Below are 10,175 nucleotides of genomic sequence, written 5' to 3' on the forward strand. Positions count from 1 at the left end.
TAAAAGTTTGATAGAATTCACCAGTGAAGCCATCTGGTCCTGGACTTTTTTTTTGCTGGAAGATTTTAAATCACAGTTTCAATTTCATTACCTGTGATTGGTCTGTTGATATTTTCTATTTCTTCCTGGTTCAGTCTTGGAAGGTTATACCTTTGTAAGAATTTGTCCATTTCTTCCATGTTGTCCATTTTATTGACATAGAGTTGCCTGTAGTAGTGTCTTAGGATGCTTTGTATTTCTGCGGTGTCTGTTGTAACTTCTCCTTTTTCATTTCTAATTTTATTGATTTGAATCCTCTCCCTCTTTTTCTTGATGAGTCTGGCTAATGGTTTATCAATTTTGTTTATCTTCTTAAAGAACCAGCTTTTAGTTTTATTTATCTTTGCTATTTTTTTCTTTGTTTCTATTTCATTTATTTCTGCTCTGATCTTTATAATTTCTTTCCTTCTACCTACTTTGGGTATTGTTTGTTCTTCTTCTCTAGTTCCTCAGGTATAAGGTTGATTGTTTATTTGAGATTTTTCTTGTTTTTTAAGGTAGGCCTGTATTGCTATAAACTTCCCTCTTAGAACTGCTCTTGCTGCATCCCATAGGTTTTGAATCATTGTGTTTTCATTGTAATTTGTCTCTGGGTATTTTTTGATTTCCTCTTTGATTTCTTCAGTGATCTCTTGGTTATTTAGTAACGTACTGTTTAGCCTCCATGTGTTTGTGTTTTTTATGTTTTTTTCCCCTTTAATTGATTTCTAATCTCATAGCGCTGTGGTCAGAAAAGTTGGTTGATATGATTTTAATTTTCTTAAATTTACTGAGGTTTGGTTTGTGACCCTAGATGTGATCTATCCTGGAGAATGTTCCATGGGCACTTGAGAAGAAAGTTTAATCTGCTGTTTTTGGATGGAATGTCCTATAAATATCAAATAAATCTAGCTGTCTATTGTGTCATTAAAAGCCTTTGATTCCTTATTAATTTTCTGTTTGGATGATCTGTCCATTGGTGTAAGTGAGGTGTTAAAGTCCCCCACTATTATTGTGTTGCTGTTGATTTCCTTTTTTATAACTGTTAGCAGTTGCCTTGTGTGTTGTGGTGCTCTTATGTTGGGTGCAAATATATTTATAATTGTTGTATCTTCTTCTTGGATTGATCCCTTGATCATTATGTAGTGTCCTTCCTTGTCTCTTGTAACATTCTTTATTTTAAAGTCTACTTTATGTGATATGAGTATTGCTGCTCCAGCTTTCTTTTGATTTCCATTTGCATGGATTATCTTTTTCCATCCCCTAACTTTCAGTCTGTATGTGTCCCTAGGTCTGAAGTGGGCCTCTTGTAGACAGCATATATATGGGTCTTGTTTTTGTATCCATTCAGTGAGCCTGTGTCTTTTGGTTGGAGCATTTAATCCATTCATGTTTAAGGTAATTATCGATATGTATGTTTCTATTACCATTTTCTTAATTGTTATTCATTTGTTTTTGCAGGTCCTTTTCAACTCTTGTGTTTCCCACTTAGAGAAGTTCCTTTAGCATTTGTTGTAGAGCTGGTTTGGTGGTGCTAAATTCTCTTAACTTTTACTTGTCTGTAAAGCTTTTGATTTCTCCATCAAATCTGAATTAGATCCTTGCCAGGTAGAGTAATCTTGGTTGTACGTTCTTCCATTTCATCACTTTAAATATATCATGGCACTCCCTTCTGGCTTATAGAGTTTCTGCTGAGAAATCAGCTGTTAACCTTATGGAAGCTCCCTGTATGTTATTTGTCGTTTTTCCCTTGTTGCTTTCAATAATTTTTCTTTGTCTTTAATTTTTGTCCATTTGATTACTGTGTGTCTCGGCATGTTTCTCATTGGGTTTATCCTGCCTGGGACTCTCTGCACTTCCTGGACTTTGGTGGCTATTTCCTTTCCTATGTTAGGGAAGTTTTCCACTCCAATCTCTTCAAATATTTTCTCACGTCCTTTCTCTCTCTGTTCTCCTTCTGGGACCCAAATAATGCAAATGTTGTTGCGTTTAATGTTGTCCCAGAGGTCTCTTAGGTTGTCTTCATTTCTTTTCATTCTTTTTTCTTAATTCTGTTCCACAGCAGTGAATTCCACCATTCTGTCTTCCAGGTCACTTATCCATTCTTCTGCCTCAGTTATTCTGCTATTGATGCCTTCTAGCTTATTTTTCAGTTCAGTTATTGTATTGTTCATCTCTTTTTATTTGTTCTTTAATTCTTCCACTTTTTTTTTTCTTTAATTCTTCTAGGTCTTTGTTAAACATCTCTTGCATCTTCTTGATCTTTGCCTCCATTCTTTTTTTGAGGTCCTGGATCATCTTCACTATCATTATTCTAAGTTCTTTTTCTAGAAGGTTGCCTACCTCCACTTCATTTAGTTGTTTTTCTGAGGTTTTATCTTGTCCCTTCATCTGGTACATAGCCCTCTGACCTTTCATCTGTCTATCTCTCTGTAAATGTGGTTTTTGTTCCACAGGTTGCAGGATTGTAGTTCTTCTTGCTTCTGCTGTCTGCCCGCTAGTGGATGAGGCTATCTAAGAGGCTTGTGCAATTTTCCTGATGGGAGGTACTGGTGGTGGGTAGAGCTGGCTGTTGCTCTGGTGGGCAGAGCTCAGTAAAGCTTTAATCCACTTGTCTGCTGATGGGTGGGGCTTGGTTCCCTCCCTGTTGGTTGTTTGACCTGAGGTGACCCAACACTGGAGCCTACCCACTAATGGCGGACTCTGGTAGGGCTCACGCCAAGGAGTACTTCCCAGATCTTCTGCTGCCAGTGTCCTTGTCCTCATGGTGAGCCACAGCTACCCCCCGCCTCTCCAGTAGACCCTCCAACACTAGCAAGTAGGTGTGGTTCAGTCTCCTATGGGGTCACTGCTCCTTCCCCTGGGTCCCGATGTGCATACTACTTTGTGTGAGCACTCCAAGAGTGGATTATCTGTTTCCCCCAGTCCTGTTGAAGTCCTGCTGTTGATCCGATTTTGAATCCTAAGGTAGAAGTCGAGTGGTGGCCCTAGACATGATCATGGCATGTTCATGGAGAGAGGAAGGAGTCTCCACTTCCCAAACCTATTAGCAATTGCTGCATGTTCTTCACTCACTGCGCCAAGGAGGAACCTTCCACTGCAAGGGATGATGGGACATCCATGTTAGTCGGTGAGCATCTGGGAGAAATCCAGCATGCACACCCACAATGTCCGGCCAAGCGAGCCTCTCCTCCAGTCAGACCCACAGGTTGCTGAACTGCTGGATCCGCTGCTTCTGCTGCAGCTGCCTCTGCTTCTTCCAGAACTTTCATCGTGCCTTGCCTGGCAGGTCAGCACTTCTGGGTAGAGACACGTGGAGTGGTGATAGTTAGGGTCCTGCAGACCTAGCTTCTGGTACCAGAGTTGTTCTATATTGTTTTTCCCCAAATCCTTCTCTTTTTTTCTGTGCCTTTTATGTGTTCATTCAGTAAACACTTACTGAGTGCTTTATTAGAGGATGATCCCCATGCTAGGTGTTGCAGATGTAAAGATGAAGAGACACAGTCCCTGGCTTTAATAAACCTCTAGAAGAGTCAGTTGGAACTGGAGAGGGGAGGCTCTTAGCCAATAGTCAGTAGATGAGAAAACCTTTTATTTGAGGTTTATATTAGGCAGTGTTTTGCCATCAGCCAGGCTCTGGAAGAGAAGGACCTTTCTTATGATTACTTATATAATGGGGGTGGGGGAAGTTCCTCAACCATTCTGAGCTTTAGATTTCTCATCTATTACATCAATAATTATCGTGGATTTATAAATTAGAGCCACCGTTATCTGAATAAACCTCTTGCTCTCTTCCATCTTTCTCAGTGTATCTAAAAATTTTGAAAACAACATAGATGAAGAATAATGGAATGAATTCAAGGACAGAACTCTTATCTCCTAGGGGCAGTGTTCATTCTTTGCCAAAATGCTCCAAGGACACTATAGGATAGTTCAATATTTTATGTAGTGTTATGTTTGGATATGCTTATGCAGAAAAATGGCAGAACCTAACTCTTTGACACATCAAAGTGCTACAGAACCAGGTGTGTCCCTCAATGACACCTATTATTAGACACTTGGGCTCCAGAATTCTATCAGCACATTTAATGGAACCATTTTGTGAGCAGACCACAGAATCTGCACTTCTTACTTGAATCATATTACATGGAACCTCTCATGCCCTAGAGGAAAAATAGCCTTCATTGAATCAAACATCAAACAGAGGCACTTAGTGGCTAATCCCATGGTTCTTCAGTGGTTACTTATCAACTCCGTAGTCAGTGAATAATTTAAAACAGACTTCTTCATGCATTATTCAGTAAAACCAAACCTGTAATACAATGTGTGGATACCACATTTCCTGAAGGGAATTTGATGCCTTTGATTATTTGTACATTTCCTTCCCCCAGATTCCCAAATATTCAGTTACAAGATTATCCACTGATCTGAACGACAGCTTTATTAATGTGCCAGTTCAATTGTATTGACATTGTTGTTTTCTGTGTTCACATACCTTCCAAATACCTCACATCATGGGCAGTTCATGAACATTCCTGTCGAATTTACAATGTTGTCCCAACTGGACCTGACACATGAGTTATTCTGATTATACATCTCTATATTTAGGCAAAAGTCTTGTTGCTTCACTTTCCCTCTTAGGAAAGAGAATTTTAGTTGACAAATCTTACAGCTTCAGTATTTTTAGTGGAGTACTTCTGAAATGGAAATTTTGATATCCAAAATACTTTTGGAAATAATGGCTAGGCAGTGAAGTATTCATGCTACTGATTGGATAGCATTCTATAATATTGTAGGCTGATGAATTTACATGTATTGTGTTTAAAGGTGGCTGTTTCTGGAAGCCAGTCCCAGGTTTGGGTGAGGGCTCCCCAATCCAATTGGGCAAATGTTCATGAAAGTTTATTCTCTGCTTTACTCTTTTTGCCTTGACTTCTGTTGGAGCAAATCATTAAGTCATTTCTAATTCTATCTGTCGTTGGCCAAAAGGTAATACTTCACCTGGAGGGGCATCTCCAAGTCAAGCTCACACTCTCTCCTGTGTAAACAACAAACAAACAAAAAAACAAACAAAAAGAGCTTTAGGTACCTAGGTCATTTCCAAACATGTTAATTTTGTTTCCTGGAAAAGTATACTGAAGAGGAAGGAAGAGTAGCTATATTAGTTTCTGGCTGCTAGAACAAATGACCACAAACTGGGTGTCTTAAAAGAGCAGAGATTTTTTTCTCTCACAGTTCTGGAGGCTAGAAGTTTGAAGTCAAGGTGTCAGCAGGGCCACATTCCCTCTAAAGGTTCTAGTGGGGAATTCCCTGGTGGTTCAGTGGTTAAGACTCCGTGCTTCCACTTCAGGGGTCATGGGTTCGATCCCTGGTCAGGGTAAAAAGATCCCACATGCTGTGCGGCATGGCCGAAAACCCAAAGGAAAAAAACAAAACAAAACAAAACAACCAAAAAAGGCTGTAGTGAAGATTCCTTCCTTGCCTGTTCCAGCTTCTGGTGGCTTCAGGCGTTCCTTGGCTTGTGGCTGCATCATTACCTCCAATCTCTGCCTCTGTCTTCACATGACCAGTTCCTCCTTCTTCCTGTATCTTCTCTTCTTTTTTGTGTGTATCTTACAAGGTCATTGAATTTTGGGCCCACTTGGATAATTCAGGATGATCTCATCTGAGGATCCTAACTTAATTACATCTGCAGAGACCTTTTTTCTTTTTTAACATCTTTATTGGAGTATCATTGCTTTACAATGTTGTGTTAGTTTCTGCTTTATAACAAAGTGAATCAGCTATACATATACATACATCCCCATATCTCCTCCCTCTTGTGTCTCCCTCCCACCCTCCCTATCCCACCCCTCTAGATGGTCACAAAGCAATGAGCTGATCTCCCTGTGCTATGCGGCTGCTTCCCACTGGCTAGCTCTTTTACAGTTGGTAGTACATATAAATCCATGCCACTCTCTCACTTCGTACCAGCTTACCCTTCCCTCTTCCCATGTCCTCAAATCCATTCTGTACGTCTGCGTCTTTATTCCTGTCCTGCCCCTAGGTTCTTCAGAACCACTTTTTTTTTTAGATTCCATATATATGTGTTAGCATACGGTATTTATTTTTCTCTTTCTGACTTACTTCACTCTGTATGACAGACTGTAGGTACATCCACCTCACTACAAATAACTCAGTTTTGTTTCTTTTTATGGCTGAGTAATATTCCATGGTATATATGTGCCCCATCTTCTTTATACATTCATCCATTCATCTGTTGATGGACACTTTTGTTGCTTCCATGTCCTGGCTATTGTAAATACAGCTGCAATGAACATTGTGGTGCATGACTCTTTTTGAATTATGGTTTTCTCAGGGTATATGCCCAAGAGTGGGATTGCTGGGTCATATGGTAGTTCTATTTTTAGTTTTTTAAGGAACCTCCATACTGTTCTCCATAGTAGCTGTATCAATTTACATTCCCAACAACAGAGCAAGTGGGTTCCCTTTTCAGCACACCCTCTCCAGCATTTATTGTTTGTAGATTTTTTGATGATGGCCATTCTGACTTGTGTGAGGTGATACCTCATTGTAGTTTTGACATGCATTTCTCATGTGATGTTGAGCATCCTTTCATGTGTTTGTTGACAATCTGTGTATCTTCTTGGGAGAAATGTCTATTTAGGTCTTCTGCCCTTTTTTGGATTGAGTTTGTTTTATTGATATTGAGCTGCATGAGCTGCTTATAAATTTTGGAGATTAATCCTTTGTCAGTTGCTTCATTTGCATATATTTTCTCCCATTCTGAGGGTTGTCTTTTGGTCTTGTTTATGGTTTCCTTTATTGTGCAAAAGCTTTGAAGTTTCACTAGGTCACATTTGTTTATTTTTGTTTTTATTTCCCTCTCTCCAGGAGGTGGGTTAAAAAAGATCTTGCTGTGATTTATGTCATAGAGCCTTCTGCCCATGTTTTCCTCTAAGAGTTTTATAGTGTCTGGCCTTACATTTAGGTCTTTAATCCATTTTGAGTTTATTTTGGTGTATGGTGTTAGGGAGTGCTCTAATTTCATTCTTTTACATGTAGCTGTCCAGTTTTCCCAAAACCACTTATTGAAGAGGCTATCTTTTCTCCATTGTATATTCTTGCCTCCTTTATCAAAGATAAGGTGGCCATATGTGTGTAGGTTTATCTCTGGGCTTTCTATCCTGTTCCATTGAGCTATATGTCTGTTTTTGTGCCAGTACCATACTGTCTTGATTACTGTAGCTTTGTAGTGTAGTCTGAAGTCAGGGAGCCTGATTCCTCCATCTCTGTTTTTCTTTCTCAAGATTCCTTTGGCTATTCGGGGTCTTTTGTGTTTCCTTACAAATTGTGAAATATTTTGTTCTAATTATGTGAAAAATGCCCTTGGTAGATTGATAGGGATTGCATTGAATCTGTAGATTGCTTTGGTAGTATAGTCATTTTCACAATGTTGATTCTTCCAATCCAAGAAACTGGTATATCTCTCCATCTGTTTGTATCATCTTCAATAGAGACATTTTTTCTAAATAAGATCACATTCACAGATTCTGGGAATTTGGATGTGAACATGTCTTTCCAGGGTCTGCTGTTCTAACTGCACTATAAGTCAAGGTTTTATTGCTAGCCATTTCACTTGGGATGTATATAAACCATTTAATAACCACCATTTGTTTCATCTTATCAGTCACATAACCTCTCAATTCAGTGAAAAACCCTCTTATTTGACAGAGTGAAGAAGTTGGTTTTCCTTTACAAGTACAGTTCAATATCAGTAATTTATCCTGGAGATATTTACACACACAGCTTGAAAATAGCAAAGCTACTTTTACCAACAGGTGCATATTGTTTTAGGCAGATGAGTTATTGAAATTGACCAGCCACTCCCCCAGGAGCTTTGTTAAAAGTTGAGAAGCCTCGTATTTGCAGTTCACTGGAAGTCACCACTAGATGGCAGTCTTGGCTCATTAGAGAGCATCAAGCTTGCCTAATAGTTTCTCCAGGAAGTTATTGCACTGAGACCACCACTTCCTAAGGCAGCTTTTGCTTCCCTTTAAATACAACACAGTTAAAATACTAACATACATGTGAATAAATTTATTTTTTAAAATTTATTTATTTATTTATTTATGTTTTATTTTTGGCTTCATTGGGTCTTCATTGCAGCGAACGGGAGCTACTCCTCGTTGTGGTGCACGGCCTTCTCGCTGTGGTGGCTTCTCTTGTTGCGGAGCACGGGCTCTAGGTGTACAGGCTCAGTAGTGGTGGTGCATGGGCTTAGTTGCTCCGAAGCATGTGGGAATCTTCCCGGACCAGGGCTTGAACCCGTGTCCCCTGCATTGGCAGGCAAATTCTTAACCACTGCGCCAATCAGGGAAGTCTATGAATAAATTTATACTCCATAGAAAGAGAAATGAGACACTGAATTAAAAGAAAAATACGAGGAGAACAGCAATCTCAGACATTTGGAGAAAACATCTTCAAGTTTTCTTTATTTTGGGCTAAAGCTGTAATCATAAATCCAGTTTGCTTTACACATACTCCCTGTTTTTTGGTGCCATGGTTCTCCACTTTGGCTTCACACTGGAATCCTCTGGGGAGTTTGAAAAGTTACTGATGCCTGGGTGCTACATGAGAGATTCTGATTTGCCTGAGCTTTGGGAGCAAAGGCTGAAAAGATCCAGAGAGAGATAAAAAGCAGCAAGGTTCATGGAGAGGCATAGGGAAATGTGTTCTGGAGTAAACATACATAGTGAGGTAGAGAAAAGATGCAGTACTGAAGGGAAGAAGGCTGAGAAGGTAGAAGCCGACACAGGAGGAATAGCCATGTTACCCTAGTGACAGAGGTTTGATATCAGCTGTTGTTGAGTGGGACCATCTTGTGATTTGGAATTGACATTTCTCTTACTGCCCCAGGTGTCCATCTAGTGAGCCCTCATGACTTGAGACAACCGGTGAGACTCTGTTTCTTGCGACCACAAGAGCAGAGGCACAGAAGATCTTCCACTGGGTAGGATGTGAACTCCCTGAGCTTTTCCCTATTTTGTCTCGTCCCTCATATGTGGGTGCTCAGGGGACTTGAACACAGTGGATCTGGCTCATCTTCCTCCTGTTGATTAATGCTACCAGGTGACTGACTCATGGTCAACTCAGGCACCAATAGATCCAGAACCACTAGAGCAGTGGTTCCAAGCTCTGCCCCTGCCTGCCCCAAATTGAGATTTCCTAAAAGTACTTTTGTGTTTCTTTTAAACATTAACTTTTATAAGTTTATGTCAAATAGAGCATCATAAGAGGAATCTCGTCGGAAGAGGAAACATAGATTGCTCAACTTCTCCTTCTGCCCCTCACCCTTTCTGGGGAATTATATCATTTGTGTGACCACCAGTTGGGAACACAGTGCAAGAGATGAATAGTTTTCAGCCAAGGAAGGACAGTGCTCCAGAGTCTCAGAAATGAAGGCTGGGTTTTTATTCATTCTCTGTCTAGAGCAAAGTAATATGCACGCTCTTCTTGGGCAAAGAGGAGAATCAGAGTATATGCCAGTCGTTCTCAACCTTGAATACACGATGAGATTCCTTAAAAAAAAAAAAAAAAACGATGTCTGATTCTAGTTACACAGATTTTGATTTAATGGGTGTGCGATGTGGCCTGGAAATCAGAATTTTAAAAGAGCCTCTGAGGTTATACTAATGTGCAGACAAGACTGAGAACATTTGGTGTGCACACTCTTCCTAACCCACACAATGACAGCTATCATTCTCTTTTCTTCTTTTTTAAAAAGTTTTAATTGAAACATAGTTGATTTACAATGCTGTGTTGGTTTCTGGTGTATAGCAAAGTGATTCATATATATCTATATCTATATATCTATATCTATATATATATTCTTTTTCATATTCTTTTCCGTTATGGTTTGTTACAAGATATTGAATATAGTTCCCTGAGCTATATAATAGGACCTTGTTGTTTATCTATTTTATATGTAGTACTTTGTACCTGCTAATCCCAAACTCCTAATTTATTCCTCCCAGCCCCCTTTCCCCTTTGGTAATGATGTTTGTTTTCTATGACTGTGAGTCTGTTACTGTTTTGTAAATATGTTCATCTGTATCATATTTTAGATTCCACATGTAAGTGATATTATATGATAT

Source organism: Aethalodelphis obliquidens, unplaced genomic scaffold (assembly GCF_003676395.1).
Source record: "Aethalodelphis obliquidens isolate GAN/ISIS:26980383/991018 unplaced genomic scaffold, ASM367639v1 scaffold1, whole genome shotgun sequence".
NCBI lineage: Eukaryota > Metazoa > Chordata > Mammalia > Artiodactyla > Delphinidae > Aethalodelphis > Aethalodelphis obliquidens.